We start from the raw sequence: 18,998 nt of genomic DNA on the forward strand, positions 1-18,998 counted from the left end.
CTTTATGCTGTGCATGTAAATTGATGATTTTTGTGTCTTGCTAAAACTCCATTTAAAGCTGACAACACAACGTAACGTTGTAAGTAGAAGAGTCTCCAGTGAGAATTGAACTCACGACCCCTGGTTTACAAGACCAGTGCTCTAACCCCTGAGCTATAGAGGCGGCTACGATACTGTGTGCTGATAATATATTTTTCCAAACTGCAAAAAAACATTAATCAAGTGAAACTGGTCAGGCTTAATCAATATGAGGTCAATAAAACTTCGACTTTGACAAGAGCAATCTGAGAAGTGATGAACGTACGGGGCCATGGTTTAGTGGCAAAGCGTCTGTCTAGTAGCAGAGCACGCTTTCGTCAGTGGATACGTATAACCTATTTATTATACTGATACGCTGGAGAACACATAAAATAAACTCTTTTCTGGACCAAATGCGATTTTAAAAAGTAGGTCACGCAGCCCATAGTTAAAAAATTAGGCAGGTAGGTTAGGGTAATGTCGCGCACTCGGTTTAGGTGGGTTGAGCATCTTCCGCGATGTTTTCCGTTTTAGGTGGTGATTGCGCGTCCCCACTGGTTCCGACCCTGTTGAAAACCTCGTCGTGGGGGCACTTGTCATTGTCCACAACTCTGTTGAGTGAGTGAGTGAGTGAGTGAGTGAGTGAGTGAGTGAGTGAGTGAGTGAGTGAGTGACTTATCCCGGATTTGTTGGGGTCAGCGTCATTCACCTCGTCCGACTATGTTTGTTCGTTCTGATCTTCGTCTCGATTGTCTTCAATTTGGAAACAATATAAATATATATAGAGTATTTACAAAATAAAAATATCTAATATAAAACATGTTCAAAAATGATATTGATTAGAAATTAAAACATAGTTTGACTTTTGAAAAGCTCATCCGGAAAATGAAAATGCAGACAAAAACGTTGGAAAATTAGAAAATAACGAAAAGCCTACAACACCCGGTATTCCCAGGCGGTCACCCATCCAAGTACTAACCGGGCCCGACGTTGCTTAACTTCCCAGATCGGACGAGATGGGGTGTACTCAACGTGGTATGGTCGTAGGCGAAAGTCCCTCGCTAAAACGGCGATTTTATTCGAGCAGTTGAATACATGCCTACTTTAATGTGCTTTGGCGTCGTATGAGTGCATTAATATAATGGATTCATGAATTGGTTAAAAACGTTTTATAACAGTTTGCTACATTTTAAACAACAATATTTTGCTGACGACAAGCTATATTCCTTGAACAAAAGAGACATTAGAAAATTTCAACGAGATAAAAATGTTTGCCACGTTTGAAATATTATTAAAGAAAGTGTCACGATGTTGGAATAAAAATTTAGGTATTTTGGTTTTTCAAGGTTTGGCTTCGCCTAGAAGAGAGCCTAGTATTGGCCAAGGCTGCGAACTCGAACTTAACATAACTCGATCATTTAAATCAAGCAAATAAGGCTTATGAATTACTTCTGCTGCATTACCAATCCTACAATGAAGAAGACGATTAATCAGCATAGATAAGTCTCTGTGGCGCAATCGGTTAGCGCGTTCGGCTGTTAACCGAAAGGTTGGTGGTTCAAGCCCACCCAGGGACGGGAGATTCTTGAACGTGAAACTTTGAAAACGATACTTGTGGTTTATAAGCTTTGTGAAAAGATTAACCTTTCGTTTTCTTCGACCTATCTCGAAAACTTTCACGTGTGAGGCGAACGTGATAACCTTTACACCACCGAAGCAAAACATCGAAAGAACATAGAAATAGCAATTGAATTTTATTTGAATTCTTTCCATTAAGTCTGATATTTTATTGCGCAAATAAATTTTAAGCATGTTCTCGCCCAGGATCGAACTGGGGACCTTTCGCGTGTTAGGCGAACGTGATAACCGCTACACTACGAGAACGGGTTGAGGTAAAGAAAGTTTGTATTATTTTCATTTTCAAAGCGCTACTTTTACGTGAAGTGGAAATCAATATTTTGAACGTTTCAATTTTTCCAAAGCTGTATATCAAGCGTTGGTTCCTCCCGGAATCAAATCGTGAAAGTGCTTCATGTATAACGGACATTTCTTTGTACGAAAGCGCTTCATTACTGTTGGAATTAAAACCGAGCTTCAAACTTTTTAGGGGCCTCTCATATATCCGCCCATGATTCAGCTGTGGACCTTAAGGCATCACTTCCCAATGGAAAGACGATTTTGAGCGGTCACAACGGCGATTGTTACCGTGTCGCACTCAATGCGTCATATTAAAAAAATTAAGAAAATTTCCGGTCCAATGCGCATATGACGTCGATGTGGACTAGTTTCTTATTGTTTTGGCGATAGCTGGTTCCAGGTCTAGGCTAAGTTGTAAGTTTTGTGTGGGTTTTAATTTTTGGTATTTTGGAGTAGGCCTATTTGTCCTAAAATTTTAAGCTAAAACGTTGTTGTAAAGTTTAGGCAGTTGTTATAGAAAACTGAGTAGACCTACAGCACATGGAATCTGTCCAAATTTAGACTGTAGGCAGTCATAACCTAGGTCTCGTTGCAAGCCATAGTTCAGGGTAGGTTTATGATGTAGTTTTGCGATGGTAGCTTCTTGATTTAATGTAGGGGAGGGTGGGGTAAAGCGGACCACCTAAGGCTTAAATCGTTACAATTCACTGATTTCATCAAAACGTTTGACTTGTTTGTTTTGAGAGTTAACTCTAAGGTATTTCGATCATTTTTGAAGTGCCCTTTTATTGATTGCTTGGATTCTTACATAAATTTTTTTTGATTTAAAAGCACCTCCAATAGTCTACTTTACCCCACATGTGTGGGGTAAAGTGGACCACCGTAAGTTTTGAGTAAACAAGGCAATTTGTTCCACGTCACAATCAATTTCATTACAAATTGTCATGATAATCGAAGTAGTTATGAAAGTAATCGCAGTTCACCATCAATTTTTAAAAATATAATTCACAAATAAAGTTGTCATCTTCTTCATTACACCCAGAGCAGGCTTCGTGCGCCCATCGCATGCATTTGGAGCACTGGATCCACCCATCATTCTCGGACGATTTGGAATACATTTTGTTGCAGTAAAAGCATTCTGCATCTACGTTGTTATCACTTTCATCGACTGTGTCCTTCTGCTGCATTGATGACCTGGAAACCTTAGCTTTCTTCATAGAACGCTTTTTCGATGAACTTGTTTTACTGCTGTTGCCAGATACCGCGCATTGGCTACGATTCGTTGCAGCCAACTGCTTCTTGTATGGTGAACTGGTTAAAATAGCAGTTGCACCTCTCTTAGACTTTAGACGAACCTGATAACCCAAACTATACGGAGGAACGACAGGGGGAAGAAAGATTCAATTTATTGATGTTTTAAAGTTGTGATTATGTGACCAAACGCGAGTAGAAACCAGTTTATTGCAAAATATTTGCGCTGAAAGCTTCCTTTCGAATGTCATTGAGTCAACTACAAGGAGAATATTGAAAATAAGCAATGAGTCGGGCACTTGAAACCACATGTCAGAGAGACTTGTGCAGTGCAACTTGTGCGTTAACATTCTGAACATCTAGCTCGCATTGCATGAATAACATCTCAGTTTTATGATGGATTACCTCGATCGACTGTTAGCCAAATTCTCGCTGGTTTCAACCACAAAATGGTGAGGAAAACATTATGACGACTTTATGCTGTGCATGTAAATTGATGATTTTTGTGTCTTGCTAAAACTCCATTTAAAGCTGACAACACAACGTAACGTTGTAAGTAGAAGAGTCTCCAGTGAGAATGGAACTCACGACCCCTGGTTTACAAGACCAGTGCTCTAACCCCTGAGCTATAGAGGCGGCTACGATACTGTGTGCTGATAATATATTTTTCCAAACTGCAAAAAAACATTAATCAAGTGAAACTGGTCAGGCTTAATCAATATGAGGTCAATAAAACTTCGACTTTGACAAGAGCAATCTGAGAAGTGATGAACGTACGGGGCCATGGTTTAGTGGCAAAGCGTCTGTCTAGTAGCAGAGCACGCTTTCGTCAGTGGATACGTATAACCTATTTATTATACTGATACGCTGGAGAACACATAAAATAAACTCTTTTCTGGACCAAATGCGATTTTAAAAAGTAGGTCACGCAGCCCATAGTTAAAAAATTAGGCAGGTAGGTTAGGGTAATGTCGCGCACTCGGTTTAGGTGGGTTGAGCATCTTCCGCGATGTTTTTCGTTTTAGGTGGTGATTGCGCGTCCCCACTGGTTCCGACCCTGTTGAAAACCTCGTCGTGGGGGCCCTTGTCATTGTCCACAACTCCGTTGAGTGAGTGAGTGAGTGAGTGAGTGAGTGAGTGAGTGAGTGAGTGAGTGACTTATCCCGGATTTGTTGGGGTCAGCGTCATTCACCTCGTCCAACTATGTTTGTTCGTTCTGATCTTCGTCTCGATTGTCTTCAATTTGGAAACAATATAAATATATATATAGAGTATTTACAAAATAAAAATATCTAATATAAAACATGTTCAAAAATGATATTGATTAGAAATTAAAACATAGTTTGACTTTAGAAAAGCTCATCCGGAAAATGAAAATGCAGACAAAAACGTTGGAAAATTAGAAAATAACGAAAAGCCTACAACACCCGGTATTCCCAGGCGGTCACCCATCCAAGTACTAACCGGGCCCGACGTTGCTTAACTTCACAGATCGGACGAGATGAGGTGTACTCAACGTGGTATGGTCGTAGGCGAAAGTCCTTCGCTAAAACGGCGGTTTTATTCGAGCAGTTGAATACATGCCTACTTTAATGTGCTTTTAATTGGCGTCGTATGAGTGCATTAATATAATGGATTCATGAATTGGTTAAAAACGTTTTATAACAGTTTGCTACATTTTAAACAACAATATTTTGCTGACGACAAGCTATATTCCTTGAACAAAAGAGACATTAGAAAATTTCAACCGGATAAAAATGTTTGCCACGTTTCAAATATTATTAAAGAAAGTGTCACGATGTTGGAATAAAAATTCAAGTATTTTGGTTTTTCAAGGTTTGGCTTCGCCTAGAAAAGAGCCTAGTATTGGCCAAGGCTGCGAACTCGAACTTAACATAACTCGATCATTTAAATCAAGCAAATAAGGCTTATGAATTACTTCTGCTGCATTACCAATCCTACAATGAAGAAGACGATTAATCAGCATAGATAAGTCTCTGTGGCGCAATCGGTTAGCGCGTTCGGCTGTTAACCGAAAGGTTGGTGGTTCAAGCCCACCCAGGGACGGGAGATTCTTGAACGTGAAACTTTGAAAACGATACTTGTGGTTTATAAACGTTTTGAAAAGATTAACCTTTCGTTTTCTTCGACCTATCTCGAAAACTTTCACGTGTGAGGCGAACGTGATAACCTTTACACCACCGAAGCAAAACATCGAAAGAACATAGAAATAGCAATTGAATTTTATTTGAATTCTTTCCATTAAGTCTGATATTTTATTGCGCAAATAAATTTTAAGCATGTTCTCGCCCAGGATCGAACTGGGGACCTTTCGCGTGTTAGGCGAACGTGATAACCGCTACACTACGAGAACGGGTTGAGGCAAAGAAAGTTTGTATTATTTTCATTTTCAAAGCGCTACTTTTACGTGAAGTGGAAATCAATATTTTGAACGTTTCAATTTTTCCAAAGCTGTATATCAAGCGTTGGTTCCTCCCGGAATCAAATCGTGAAAGTGCTTCATGTATAACGGACATTTCTTTGTACGAAAGCGCTTCATTACTGTTGGAATTAAAACCGAGCTTCAAACTTTTTAGGGGCCTCTCATATATCCGCCCATGATTCAGCTGTGGACCTTAAGGCATCACTTCCCAATGGAAAGACGATTTTGAGCGGTCACAACGGCGATTGTTACCGTGTCGCACTCAATGCGTCATATTAAAAAAATTAAGAAAATTTCCGGTCCAATGCGCATATGACGTCGATGTGGACTAGTTTCTTATTGTTTTGGCGATAGCTGGTTCCAGGTCTAGGCTAAGTTGTAAGTTTTGTGTGGGTTTTAATTTTTGGTATTTTGGAGTAGGCCTATATGTCCTAAAATTTTAAGCTAAAACGTTGTTGTAAAGTTTAGGCAGTTGTTATAGAAAACTGAGTAGGCCTACAGCACATGGAATCTGTCCAAATTTAGACTGTAGGCAGTCATAACCTAGGTCTCGTTGCAAGCCATAGTTCAGGGTAGGTTTATGATGTAGTTTTGCGATGGTAGCTTCTTGATTTAATGTAGGGGAGGGTGGGGTAAAGCGGACCACCTAAGGCTTAAATCGTTACAATTCACTGATTTCATCAAAACGTTTGACTTGTTTGTTTTGAGAGTTAACTCTAAGGTATTTCGATCATTTTTGAAGTGCCCTTTTATTGATTGCTTGGATTCTTACATAAATTTTTTTTGATTTAAAAGCACCTCCAATAGTCTACTTTACCCCACATGTGTGGGGTAAAGTGGACCACCGTAAGTTTTGAGTAAACAAGGCAATTTGTTCCACGTCACAATCAATTTCATAACAAATTGTCATGATAATCGAAGTAGTTATGAAAGTAATCGCAGTTCACCATCAATTTTAAAAAATATAATTCACAAATAAAGTTGTCATCTTCTTCATTACACCCAGAGCAGGCTTCGTGCGCCCATCGCATGCATTTGGAGCACTGGATCCACCCATCATTCTCGGACGATTTGGAATACATTTTGTTGCAGTAAAAGCATTCTGCATCTACGTTGTTATCATTTTCATCGACTGTGTCCTTCTGCTGCATTGATGACCTGGAAACCTTAGCTTTCTTCATAGAACGCTTTTTCGATGAACTTGTTTTACTGCTGTTGCCAGATACCGCGCATTGGCTACGATTCGTTGCAGCCAACTGCTTCTTGTATGGTGAACTGGTTAAAATAGCAGTTGCACCTCTCTTAGACTTTAGACGAACCTGATAACCCAAACTATACGGAGGAACGACAGGGGGAAGAAAGATTCAATTTATTGATGTTTTAAAGTTGTGATTATGTGACCAAACGCGAGTAGAAACCAGTTTATTGCAAAATATTTGCGCTGAAAGCTTCCTTTCGAATGTCATTGAGTCAACTACAAGGAGAATATTGAAAATAAGCAATGAGTCGGGCACTTGAAACCACATGTCAGAGAGACTTGTGCAGTGCAACTTGTGCGTTAACATTCTGAACATCTAGCTCGCATTGCATGAATAACATCTCAGTTTTATGATGGATTACCTCGATCGACTGTTAGCCAAAATCTCGCTGGTTTCAAACACAAAATGGTGAGGAAAACATTATGACGACTTTATGCTGTGCATGTAAATTGATGTTTTTTGTGTCTTGCTAAAATTCCATTTCAAGCTGACAACACAACGTAACGTTGTAAGTAGAAGAGCCTCCAGTGAGAATTGAACTCACGACCCCTGGTTTACAAGACCAGTGCTCTAACCCCTGAGCTATAGAGGCGGCTACGATACTGTGTGCTGATAATATATTTTTGCAAACTGCAAAAAAACATTAATCAAGTGAAACTGGTCAGGCTTAATCAATATGAGGTCAATAAAACTTCGACTTTGACAAGAGCAATCTAAGAAATGATGAACGTACGGGGCCATGGTTTAGTGGCAAAGCGTCTGTCTAGTAGCAGATCACGCTTTGGTCAGTGGATACGTATAACCTATTTATTATACTGATACGCTGGAGAACACATAAAATAAACTCTTTTCTGGACCAAATGCGATTTTAAAAAGTAGGTCACGCAGCCCATAGTTAAAAAATTAGGCAGGTAGGTTAGGGTAATGTCGCGCACTCGGTTTAGGTGGGTTGAGCATCTTCCGCGATGTTTTTCGTTTTAGGTGGTGATTGCGCGTCCCCACTGGTTCCGACCCTGTTGAAAACCTCGTCGTGGGGGCCCTTGTCATTGTCCACAACTCTGTTGAGTGAGTGAGTGAGTGAGTGAGTGAGTGAGTGAGTGAGTGAGTGAGTGAGTGAGTGAGTGAGTGAGTGAGTGAGTGAGTGAGTGACTTATCCCGGATTTGTTGGGGTCAGCGTCATTCACCTCGTCCAACTATGTTTGTTCGTTCTGATCTTCGTCTCGATTGTCTTCAATTTGGAAACAATATAAATATATATAGAGTATTTACAAAATAAAAATATCTAATATAAAACATGTTCAAAAATGATATTGATTAGAAATTAAAACATAGTTTGACTTTTGAAAAGCTCATCCGGAAAATGAAAATGCAGACAAAAACGTTGGAAAATTAGAAAATAACGAAAAGCCTACAACACCCGGTATTCCCAGGCGGTCACCCATCCAAGTACTAACCGGGCCCGACGTTGCTTAACTTCCCAGATCGGACGAGATGGGGTGTACTCAACGTGGTATGGTCGTAGGCGAAAGTCCCTCGCTAAAACGGCGGTTTTATTCGAGCAGTTGAATACATGCCTACTTTAATGTGCTTTTAATTGGCGTCGTATGAGTGCATTAATATAATGGATTCATGAATTGGTTAAAAACGTTTTATAACAGTTTGCTACATTTTAAACAACAATATTTTGCTGACGACAAGCTATATTCCTTGAACAAAAGAGACATTAGAAAATTTCAACCGGATAAAAATGTTTGCCACGTTTCAAATATTATTAAAGAAAGTGTCACGATGTTGGAATAAAAATTCAAGTATTTTGGTTTTTCAAGGTTTGGCTTCGCCTAGAAAAGAGCCTAGTATTGGCCAAGGCTGCGAACTCGAACTTAACATAACTCGATCATTTAAATCAAGCAAATAAGGCTTATGAATTACTTCTGCTGCATTACCAATCCTACAATGAAGAAGACGATTAATCAGCATAGATAAGTCTCTGTGGCGCAATCGGTTAGCGCGTTCGGCTGTTAACCGAAAGGTTGGTGGTTCAAGCCCACCCAGGGACGGGAGATTCTTGAACGTGAAACTTTGAAAACGATACTTGTGGTTTATAAACGTTTTGAAAAGATTAACCTTTCGTTTTCTTCGACCTATCTCGAAAACTTTCACGTGTGATGCGAACGTGATAACCTTTACACCACCGAAGCAAAACATCGAAAGAACATAGAAATAGCAATTGAATTTTATTTGAATTCTTTCCATTAAGTCTGATATTTTATTGCGCAAATAAATTTTAAATTTTAAGCATGTTCTCGCCCAGGATCGAACTGGGGACCTTTCGCGTGTTAGGCGAACGTGATAACCGCTACACTACGAGAACGGGTTGAGGTAAAGAAAGTTTGTATTATTTTCATTTTCAAAGCGCTACTTTTACGTGAAGTGGAAATCAATATTTTGAACGTTTCAATTTTTCCAAAGCTGTATATCAAGCGTTGGTTCCTCCCGGAATCAAATCGTGAAAGTGCTTCATGTATAACGGACATTTCTTTGTACGAAAGCGCTTCATTACTGTTGGAATTAAAACCGAGCTTCAAACTTTTTAGGGACCTCTCATATATCCGCCCATGATTCAGCTGTAGACCTTAAGGCATCACTTCCCAATGGAAAGACGATTTTGAGCCGTCACAACGGCGATTGTTACCGTGTCGCACTCAATGCGTCATATTAAAAAAATTAAGAAAATTTCCGGTCCAATGCGCATATGACGTCGATGTGGACTAGTTTCTTATTGTTTTGGCGATAGCTGGTTCCAGGTCTAGGCTAAGTTGTAAGTTTTGTGTGGGTTTTAATTTTTGGTATTTTGGAGTAGGCCTATTTGTCCTAAAATTTTAAGCTAAAACGTTGTTGTAAAGTTTAGGCAGTTGTTATAGAAAACTGAGTAGGCCTACAGCACATGGAATCTGTCCAAATTTAGACTGTAGGCAGTCATAACCTAGGTCTCGTTGCAAGCCATAGTTCAGGGTAGGTTTATGATGTAGTTTTGCGATGGTAGCTTCTTGATTTAATGTAGGGGAGGGTGGGGTAAAGCGGACCACCTAAGGCTTAAATCGTTACAATTCACTGATTTCATCAAAACGTTTGACTTGTTTGTTTTGAGAGTTAACTCTAAGGTATTTCGATCATTTTTGAAGTGCCCTTTTATTGATTGCTTGGATTCTTACATAAATTTTTTTTGATTTAAAAGCACCTCCAATAGTCTACTTTACCCCACATGTGTGGGGTAAAGTGGACCACCGTAAGTTTTGAGTAAACAAGGCAATTTGTTCCACGTCACAATCAATTTCATAACAAATTGTCATGATAATCGAAGTAGTTATGAAAGTAATCGCAGTTCACCATCAATTTTAAAAAATATAATTCACAAATAAAGTTGTCATCTTCTTCATTACACCCAGAGCAGGCTTCGTGCGCCCATCGCATGCATTTGGAGCACTGGATCCACCCATCATTCTCGGACGATTTGGAATACATTTTGTTGCAGTAAAAGCATTCTGCATCTACGTTGTTATCATTTTCATCGACTGTGTCCTTCTGCTGCATTGATGACCTGGAAACCTTAGCTTTCTTCATAGAACGCTTTTTCGATGAACTTGTTTTACTGCTGTTGCCAGATACCGCGCATTGGCTACGATTCGTTGCAGCCAACTGCTTCTTGTATGGTGAACTGGTTAAAATAGCAGTTGCACCTCTCTTAGACTTTAGACGAACCTGATAACCCAAACTATACGGAGGAACGACAGGGGGAAGAAAGATTCAATTTATTGATGTTTTAAAGTTGTGATTATGTGACCAAACGCGAGTAGAAACCAGTTTATTGCAAAATATTTGCGCTGAAAGCTTCCTTTCGAATGTCATTGAGTCAACTACAAGGAGAATATTGAAAATAAGCAATGAGTCGGGCACTTGAAACCACATGTCAGAGAGACTTGTGCAGTGCAACTTGTGCGTTAACATTCTGAACATCTAGCTCGCATTGCATGAATAACATCTCAGTTTTATGATGGATTACCTCGATCGACTGTTAGCCAAAATCTCGCTGGTTTCAAACACAAAATGGTGAGGAAAACATTATGACGACTTTATGCTGTGCATGTAAATTGATGTTTTTTGTGTCTTGCTAAAATTCCATTTCAAGCTGACAACACAACGTAACGTTGTAAGTAGAAGAGCCTCCAGTGAGAATTGAACTCACGACCCCTGGTTTACAAGACCAGTGCTCTAACCCCTGAGCTATAGAGGCGGCTACGATACTGTGTGCTGATAATATATTTTTGCAAACTGCAAAAAAACATTAATCAAGTGAAACTGGTCAGGCTTAATCAATATGAGGTCAATAAAACTTCGACTTTGACAAGAGCAATCTAAGAAATGATGAACGTACGGGGCCATGGTTTAGTGGCAAAGCGTCTGTCTAGTAGCAGATCACGCTTTGGTCAGTGGATACGTATAACCTATTTATTATACTGATACGCTGGAGAACACATAAAATAAACTCTTTTCTGGACCAAATGCGATTTTAAAAAGTAGGTCACGCAGCCCATAGTTAAAAAATTAGGCAGGTAGGTTAGGGTAATGTCGCGCACTCGGTTTAGGTGGGTTGAGCATCTTCCGCGATGTTTTTCGTTTTAGGTGGTGATTGCGCGTCCCCACTGGTTCCGACCCTGTTGAAAACCTCGTCGTGGGGGCCCTTGTCATTGTCCACAACTCTGTTGAGTGAGTGAGTGAGTGAGTGAGTGAGTGAGTGAGTGAGTGAGTGAGTGAGTGAGTGAGTGAGTGAGTGAGTGACTTATCCCGGATTTGTTGGGGTCAGCGTCATTCACCTCGTCCAACTATGTTTGTTCGTTCTGATCTTCGTCTCGATTGTCTTCAATTTGGAAACAATATAAATATATATAGAGTATTTACAAAATAAAAATATCTAATATAAAACATGTTCAAAAATGATATTGATTAGAAATTAAAACATAGTTTGACTTTTGAAAAGCTCATCCGGAAAATGAAAATGCAGACAAAAACGTTGGAAAATTAGAAAATAACGAAAAGCCTACAACACCCGGTATTCCCAGGCGGTCACCCATCCAAGTACTAACCGGGCCCGACGTTGCTTAACTTCCCAGATCGGACGAGATGGGGTGTACTCAACGTGGTATGGTCGTAGGCGAAAGTCCCTCGCTAAAACGGCGGTTTTATTCGAGCAGTTGAATACATGCCTACTTTAATGTGCTTTTAATTGGCGTCGTATGAGTGCATTAATATAATGGATTCATGAATTGGTTAAAAACGTTTTATAACAGTTTGCTACATTTTAAACAACAATATTTTGCTGACGACAAGCTATATTCCTTGAACAAAAGAGACATTAGAAAATTTCAACCGGATAAAAATGTTTGCCACGTTTCAAATATTATTAAAGAAAGTGTCACGATGTTGGAATAAAAATTCAAGTATTTTGGTTTTTCAAGGTTTGGCTTCGCCTAGAAAAGAGCCTAGTATTGGCCAAGGCTGCGAACTCGAACTTAACATAACTCGATCATTTAAATCAAGCAAATAAGGCTTATGAATTACTTCTGCTGCATTACCAATCCTACAATGAAGAAGACGATTAATCAGCATAGATAAGTCTCTGTGGCGCAATCGGTTAGCGCGTTCGGCTGTTAACCGAAAGGTTGGTGGTTCAAGCCCACCCAGGGACGGGAGATTCTTGAACGTGAAACTTTGAAAACGATACTTGTGGTTTATAAACGTTTTGAAAAGATTAACCTTTCGTTTTCTTCGACCTATCTCGAAAACTTTCACGTGTGATGCGAACGTGATAACCTTTACACCACCGAAGCAAAACATCGAAAGAACATAGAAATAGCAATTGAATTTTATTTGAATTCTTTCCATTAAGTCTGATATTTTATTGCGCAAATAAATTTTAAGCATGTTCTCGCCCAGGATCGAACTGGGGACCTTTCGCGTGTTAGGCGAACGTGATAACCGCTACACTACGAGAACGGGTTGAGGTAAAGAAAGTTTGTATTATTTTCATTTTCAAAGCGCTACTTTTACGTGAAGTGGAAATCAATATTTTGAACGTTTCAATTTTTCCAAAGCTGTATATCAAGCGTTGGTTCCTCCCGGAATCAAATCGTGAAAGTGCTTCATGTATAACGGACATTTCTTTGTACGAAAGCGCTTCATTACTGTTGGAATTAAAACCGAGCTTCAAACTTTTTAGGGACCTCTCATATATCCGCCCATGATTCAGCTGTAGACCTTAAGGCATCACTTCCCAATGGAAAGACGATTTTGAGCCGTCACAACGGCGATTGTTACCGTGTCGCACTCAATGCGTCATATTAAAAAAATTAAGAAAATTTCCGGTCCAATGCGCATATGACGTCGATGTGGACTAGTTTCTTATTGTTTTGGCGATAGCTGGTTCCAGGTCTAGGCTAAGTTGTAAGTTTTGTGTGGGTTTTAATTTTTGGTATTTTGGAGTAGGCCTATTTGTCCTAAAATTTTAAGCTAAAACGTTGTTGTAAAGTTTAGGCAGTTGTTATAGAAAACTGAGTAGGCCTACAGCACATGGAATCTGTCCAAATTTAGACTGTAGGCAGTCATAACCTAGGTCTCGTTGCAAGCCATAGTTCAGGGTAGGTTTATGATGTAGTTTTGCGATGGTAGCTTCTTGATTTAATGTAGGGGAGGGTGGGGTAAAGCGGACCACCTAAGGCTTAAATCGTTACAATTCACTGATTTCATCAAAACGTTTGACTTGTTTGTTTTGAGAGTTAACTCTAAGGTATTTCGATCATTTTTGAAGTGCCCTTTTATTGATTGCTTGGATTCTTACATAAATTTTTTTTGATTTAAAAGCACCTCCAATAGTCTACTTTACCCCACATGTGTGGGGTAAAGTGGACCACCGTAAGTTTTGAGTAAACAAGGCAATTTGTTCCACGTCACAATCAATTTCATAACAAATTGTCATGATAATCGAAGTAGTTATGAAAGTAATCGCAGTTCACCATCAATTTTAAAAAATATAATTCACAAATAAAGTTGTCATCTTCTTCATTACACCCAGAGCAGGCTTCATGCGCCCATCGCATGCATTTGGAGCACTGGATCCACCCATCATTCTCGGACGATTTGGAATACATTTTGTTGCAGTAAAAGCATTCTGCATCTACGTTGTTATCATTTTCATCGACTGTGTCCTTCTGCTGCATTGATGACCTGGAAACCTTAGCTTTCTTCATAGAACGCTTTTTCGATGAACTTGTTTTACTGCTGTTGCCAGATACCGCGCATTGGCTACGATTCGTTGCAGCCAACTGCTTCTTGTATGGTGAACTGGTTAAAATAGCAGTTGCACCTCTCTTAGACTTTAGACGAACCTGATAACCCAAACTATACGGAGGAACGACAGGGGGAAGAAAGATTCAATTTATTGATGTTTTAAAGTTGTGATTATGTGACCAAACGCGAGTAGAAACCAGTTTATTGCAAAATATTTGCGCTGAAAGCTTCCTTTCGAATGTCATTGAGTCAACTACAAGGAGAATATTGAAAATAAGCAATGAGTCGGGCACTTGAAACCACATGTCAGAGAGACTTGTGCAGTGCAACTTGTGCGTTAACATTCTGAACATCTAGCTCGCATTGCATGAATAACATCTCAGTTTTATGATGGATTACCTCGATCGACTGTTAGCCAAAATCTCGCTGGTTTCAAACACAAAATGGTGAGGAAAACATTATGACGACTTTATGCTGTGCATGTAAATTGATGTTTTTTGTGTCTTGCTAAAATTCCATTTCAAGCTGACAACACAACGTAACGTTGTAAGTAGAAGAGCCTCCAGTGAGAATTGAACTCACGACCCCTGGTTTACAAGACCAGTGCTCTAACCCCTGAGCTATAGAGGCGGCTACGATACTGTGTGCTGATAATATATTTTTGCAAACTGCAAAAAAACATTAATCAAGTGAAACTGGTCAGGCTTAATCAATATGAGGTCAATAAAACTTCGACTTTGACAAGAGCAATCTAAGAAATGATGAACGTACGGGGCCATGGTTTAGTGGCAAAGCGTCTGTCTAGTAGCAGATCACGCTTTGGTCAGTGGATACGTATAACCTATTTATTATACTGATACGCTGGAGAACACATAAAATAAACTCTTTTCTGGACCAAATGCGATTTTAAAAAGTAGGTCACGCAGCCCATAGTTAAAAAATTAGGCAGGTAGGTTAGGGTAATGTCGCGCACTCGGTTTAGGTGGGTTGAGCATCTTCCGCGATGTTTTTCGTTTTAGGTGGTGATTGCGCGTCCCCACTGGTTCCGACCCTGTTGAAAACCTCGTCGTGGGGGCCCTTGTCATTGTCCACAACTCTGTTGAGTGAGTGAGTGAGTGAGTGAGTGAGTGAGTGAGTGAGTGAGTGAGTGAGTGAGTGAGTGAGTGAGTGAGTGAGTGAGTGACTTATCCCGGATTTGTTGGGGTCAGCGTCATTCACCTCGTCCAACTATGTTTGTTCGTTCTGATCTTCGTCTCGATTGTCTTCAATTTGGAAACAATATAAATATATATAGAGTATTTACAAAATAAAAATATCTAATATAAAACATGTTCAAAAATGATATTGATTAGAAATTAAAACATAGTTTGACTTTTGAAAAGCTCATCCGGAAAATGAAAATGCAGACAAAAACGTTGGAAAATTAGAAAATAACGAAAAGCCTACAACACCCGGTATTCCCAGGCGGTCACCCATCCAAGTACTAACCGGGCCCGACGTTGCTTAACTTCCCAGATCGGACGAGATGGGGTGTACTCAACGTGGTATGGTCGTAGGCGAAAGTCCCTCGCTAAAACGGCGGTTTTATTCGAGCAGTTGAATACATGCCTACTTTAATGTGCTTTTAATTGGCGTCGTATGAGTGCATTAATATAATGGATTCATGAATTGGTTAAAAACGTTTTATAACAGTTTGCTACATTTTAAACAACAATATTTTGCTGACGACAAGCTATATTCCTTGAACAAAAGAGACATTAGAAAATTTCAACCGGATAAAAATGTTTGCCACGTTTCAAATATTATTAAAGAAAGTGTCACGATGTTGGAATAAAAATTCAAGTATTTTGGTTTTTCAAGGTTTGGCTTCGCCTAGAAAAGAGCCTAGTATTGGCCAAGGCTGCGAACTCGAACTTAACATAACTCGATCATTTAAATCAAGCAAATAAGGCTTATGAATTACTTCTGCTGCATTACCAATCCTACAATGAAGAAGACGATTAATCAGCATAGATAAGTCTCTGTGGCGCAATCGGTTAGCGCGTTCGGCTGTTAACCGAAAGGTTGGTGGTTCAAGCCCACCCAGGGACGGGAGATTCTTGAACGTGAAACTTTGAAAACGATACTTGTGGTTTATAAACGTTTTGAAAAGATTAACCTTTCGTTTTCTTCGACCTATCTCGAAAACTTTCACGTGTGAGGCGAACGTGATAACCTTTACACCACCGAAGCAAAACATCGAAAGAACATAGAAATAGCAATTGAATTTTATTTGAATTCTTTCCATTAAGTCTGATATTTTATTGCGCAAATAAATTTTAAGCATGTTCTCGCCCAGGATCGAACTGGGGACCTTTCGCGTGTTAGGCGAACGTGATAACCGCTACACTACGAGAACGGGTTGAGGCAAAGAAAGTTTGTATTATTTTCATTTTCAAAGCGCTACTTTTACGTGAAGTGGAAATCAATATTTTGAACGTTTCAATTTTTCCAAAGCTGTATATCAAGCGTTGGTTCCTCCCGGAATCAAATCGTGAAAGTGCTTCATGTATAACGGACATTTCTTTGTACGAAAGCGCTTCATTACTGTTGGAATTAAAACCGAGCTTCAAACTTTTTAGGGGCCTCTCATATATCCGCCCATGATTCAGCTGTGGACCTTAAGGCATCACTTCCCAATGGAAAGACGATTTTGAGCGGTCACAACGGCGATTGTTACCGTGTCGCACTCAATGCGTCATATTAAAAAAATTAAGAAAATTTCCGGTCCAATGCGCATATGACGTCGATGTGGACTAGTTTCTTATTGTTTTGGCGATAGCTGGTTCCAGGTCTAGGCTAAGTTGTAAGTTTTGTGTGGGTTTTAATTTTTGGTATTTTGGAGTAGGCCTATATGTCCTAAAATTTTAAGCTAAAACGTTGTTGTAAAGTTTAGGCAGTTGTTATAGAAAACTGAGTAGGCCTACAGCACATGGAATCTGTCCAAATTTAGACTGTAGGCAGTCATAACCTAGGTCTCGTTGCAAGCCATAGTTCAGGGTAGGTTTATGATGTAGTTTTGCGATGGTAGCTTCTTGATTTAATGTAGGGGAGGGTGGGGTAAAGCGGACCACCTAAGGCTTAAATCGTTACAATTCACTGATTTCATCAAAACGTTTGACTTGTTTGTTTTGAGAGTTAACTCTAAGGTATTTCGATCATTTTTGAAGTGCCCTTTTATTGATTGCTTGGATTCTTACATAAATTTTTTTTGATTTAAAAGCACCTCCAATAGTCTACTTTACCCCACATGTGTGGGGTAAAGTGGACCACCGTAAGTTTTGAGTAAACAAGGCAATTTGTTCCACGTCACAATCAATTTCATAACAAATTGTCATGATAATCGAAGTAGTTATGAAAGTAATCGCAGTTCACCATCAATTTTAAAAAATATAATTCACAAATAAAGTTGTCATCTTCTTCATTACACCCAGAGCAGGCTTCGTGCGCCCATCGCATGCATTTGGAGCACTGGATCCACCCATCATTCTCGGACGATTTGGAATACATTTTGTTGCAGTAAAAGCATTCTGCATCTACGTTGTTATCATTTTCATCGACTGTGTCCTTCTGCTGCATTGATGACCTGGAAACCTTAGCTTTCTTCATAGAACGCTTTTTCGATGAACTTGTTTTACTGCTGTTGCCAGATACCGCGCATTGGCTACGATTCGTTGCAGCCAACTGCTTCTTGTATGGTGAACTGGTTAAAATAGCAGTTGCACCTCTCTTAGACTTTAGACGAACCTGATAACCCAAACTATACGGAGGAACGACAGGGGGAAGAAAGATTCAATTTATTGATGTTTTAAAGTTGTGATTATGTGACCAAACGCGAGTAGAAACCAGTTTATTGCAAAATATTTGCGCTGAAAGCTTCCTTTCGAATGTCATTGAGTCAACTACAAGGAGAATATTGAAAATAAGCAATGAGTCGGGCACTTGAAACCACATGTCAGAGAGACTTGTGCAGTGCAACTTGTGCGTTAACATTCTGAACATCTAGCTCGCATTGCATGAATAACATCTCAGTTTTATGATGGATTACCTCGATCGACTGTTAGCCAAAATCTCGCTGGTTTCAAACACAAAATGGTGAGGAAAACATTATGACGACTTTATGCTGTGCATGTAAATTGATGTTTTTTGTGTCTTGCTAAAATTCCATTTCAAGCTGACAACACAACGTAACGTTGTAAGTAGAAGAGCCTCCAGTGAGAATTGAACTCACGACCCCTGGTTTACAAGACCAGTGCTCTAACCCCTGAGCTATAGAGGCGGCTACGATACTGTGTGCTGATAATATATTTTTGCAAACTGCAAAAAAACATTAATCAAGTGAAACTGGTCAGGCTTAATCAATATGAGGTCAATAAAACTTCGACTTTGACAAGAGCAATCTAAGAAATGATGAACGTACGGGGCCATGGTTTAGTGGCAAAGCGTCTGTCTAGTAGCAGATCACGCTTTGGTCAGTGGATACGTATAACCTATTTATTATACTGATACGCTGGAGAACACATAAAATAAACTCTTTTCTGGACCAAATGCGATTTTAAAAAGTAGGTCACGCAGCCCATAGTTAAAAAATTAGGCAGGTAGGTTAGGGTAATGTCGCGCACTCGGTTTAGGTGGGTTGAGCATCTTCCGCGATGTTTTTCGTTTTAGGTGGTGATTGCGCGTCCCCACTGGTTCCGACCCTGTTGAAAACCTCGTCGTGGGGGCCCTTG

General features: G+C 39.6%; 21 non-coding genes across 21 annotated transcripts; 5 read left to right on the forward strand and 16 right to left on the reverse strand.

The window, feature by feature from the left end:
* Nucleotides 1-90: 90 nt before the first annotated feature.
* Trnat-ugu (transfer RNA threonine (anticodon UGU)) lies at nucleotides 91-163 on the reverse strand. Its single transcript has one exon. It is a non-coding gene; the product is annotated as a tRNA-Thr (tRNA).
* Nucleotides 164-948: 785 nt separating this feature from the next.
* Nucleotides 949-1,067, reverse strand: LOC143444401 (5S ribosomal RNA). Its single transcript, XR_013113752.1, has one exon. It is a non-coding gene; the product is annotated as a 5S ribosomal RNA (ribosomal RNA).
* Nucleotides 1,068-1,521: 454 nt separating this feature from the next.
* Nucleotides 1,522-1,595, forward strand: Trnan-guu (transfer RNA asparagine (anticodon GUU)). The gene has a single exon. It is a non-coding gene; the product is annotated as a tRNA-Asn (tRNA).
* Nucleotides 1,596-1,829: 234 nt separating this feature from the next.
* Trnav-aac (transfer RNA valine (anticodon AAC)) lies at nucleotides 1,830-1,902 on the reverse strand. The gene has a single exon. It is a non-coding gene; the product is annotated as a tRNA-Val (tRNA).
* A 1,847-nt stretch (nucleotides 1,903-3,749) lies between these two features.
* Nucleotides 3,750-3,822, reverse strand: Trnat-ugu (transfer RNA threonine (anticodon UGU)). The gene has a single exon. It is a non-coding gene; the product is annotated as a tRNA-Thr (tRNA).
* Nucleotides 3,823-4,601: 779 nt separating this feature from the next.
* Nucleotides 4,602-4,720, reverse strand: LOC143444360 (5S ribosomal RNA). Its single transcript, XR_013113712.1, has one exon. It is a non-coding gene; the product is annotated as a 5S ribosomal RNA (ribosomal RNA).
* A 459-nt stretch (nucleotides 4,721-5,179) lies between these two features.
* Nucleotides 5,180-5,253, forward strand: Trnan-guu (transfer RNA asparagine (anticodon GUU)). The gene has a single exon. It is a non-coding gene; the product is annotated as a tRNA-Asn (tRNA).
* A 234-nt stretch (nucleotides 5,254-5,487) lies between these two features.
* On the reverse strand, nucleotides 5,488-5,560 carry Trnav-aac (transfer RNA valine (anticodon AAC)). The gene has a single exon. It is a non-coding gene; the product is annotated as a tRNA-Val (tRNA).
* A 1,847-nt stretch (nucleotides 5,561-7,407) lies between these two features.
* Nucleotides 7,408-7,480, reverse strand: Trnat-ugu (transfer RNA threonine (anticodon UGU)). The gene has a single exon. It is a non-coding gene; the product is annotated as a tRNA-Thr (tRNA).
* Nucleotides 7,481-8,293: 813 nt separating this feature from the next.
* Nucleotides 8,294-8,412, reverse strand: LOC143444402 (5S ribosomal RNA). The gene has a single exon (XR_013113753.1). It is a non-coding gene; the product is annotated as a 5S ribosomal RNA (ribosomal RNA).
* A 459-nt stretch (nucleotides 8,413-8,871) lies between these two features.
* Trnan-guu (transfer RNA asparagine (anticodon GUU)) lies at nucleotides 8,872-8,945 on the forward strand. Its single transcript has one exon. It is a non-coding gene; the product is annotated as a tRNA-Asn (tRNA).
* Nucleotides 8,946-9,186: 241 nt separating this feature from the next.
* On the reverse strand, nucleotides 9,187-9,259 carry Trnav-aac (transfer RNA valine (anticodon AAC)). Its single transcript has one exon. It is a non-coding gene; the product is annotated as a tRNA-Val (tRNA).
* Nucleotides 9,260-11,106: 1,847 nt separating this feature from the next.
* Trnat-ugu (transfer RNA threonine (anticodon UGU)) lies at nucleotides 11,107-11,179 on the reverse strand. The gene has a single exon. It is a non-coding gene; the product is annotated as a tRNA-Thr (tRNA).
* An 801-nt stretch (nucleotides 11,180-11,980) lies between these two features.
* LOC143444404 (5S ribosomal RNA) lies at nucleotides 11,981-12,099 on the reverse strand. The gene has a single exon (XR_013113756.1). It is a non-coding gene; the product is annotated as a 5S ribosomal RNA (ribosomal RNA).
* A 459-nt stretch (nucleotides 12,100-12,558) lies between these two features.
* On the forward strand, nucleotides 12,559-12,632 carry Trnan-guu (transfer RNA asparagine (anticodon GUU)). Its single transcript has one exon. It is a non-coding gene; the product is annotated as a tRNA-Asn (tRNA).
* A 234-nt stretch (nucleotides 12,633-12,866) lies between these two features.
* Nucleotides 12,867-12,939, reverse strand: Trnav-aac (transfer RNA valine (anticodon AAC)). The gene has a single exon. It is a non-coding gene; the product is annotated as a tRNA-Val (tRNA).
* A 1,847-nt stretch (nucleotides 12,940-14,786) lies between these two features.
* Nucleotides 14,787-14,859, reverse strand: Trnat-ugu (transfer RNA threonine (anticodon UGU)). Its single transcript has one exon. It is a non-coding gene; the product is annotated as a tRNA-Thr (tRNA).
* Nucleotides 14,860-15,668: 809 nt separating this feature from the next.
* LOC143444406 (5S ribosomal RNA) lies at nucleotides 15,669-15,787 on the reverse strand. The gene has a single exon (XR_013113757.1). It is a non-coding gene; the product is annotated as a 5S ribosomal RNA (ribosomal RNA).
* A 459-nt stretch (nucleotides 15,788-16,246) lies between these two features.
* Nucleotides 16,247-16,320, forward strand: Trnan-guu (transfer RNA asparagine (anticodon GUU)). The gene has a single exon. It is a non-coding gene; the product is annotated as a tRNA-Asn (tRNA).
* A 234-nt stretch (nucleotides 16,321-16,554) lies between these two features.
* Trnav-aac (transfer RNA valine (anticodon AAC)) lies at nucleotides 16,555-16,627 on the reverse strand. Its single transcript has one exon. It is a non-coding gene; the product is annotated as a tRNA-Val (tRNA).
* Nucleotides 16,628-18,474: 1,847 nt separating this feature from the next.
* Nucleotides 18,475-18,547, reverse strand: Trnat-ugu (transfer RNA threonine (anticodon UGU)). The gene has a single exon. It is a non-coding gene; the product is annotated as a tRNA-Thr (tRNA).
* Nucleotides 18,548-18,998: the final 451 nt, after the last annotated feature.

This window comes from Clavelina lepadiformis, chromosome 1 (genome assembly GCF_947623445.1).
Source record: "Clavelina lepadiformis chromosome 1, kaClaLepa1.1, whole genome shotgun sequence".
NCBI classification, from domain to species: Eukaryota; Metazoa; Chordata; class Ascidiacea; order Aplousobranchia; family Clavelinidae; genus Clavelina; species Clavelina lepadiformis.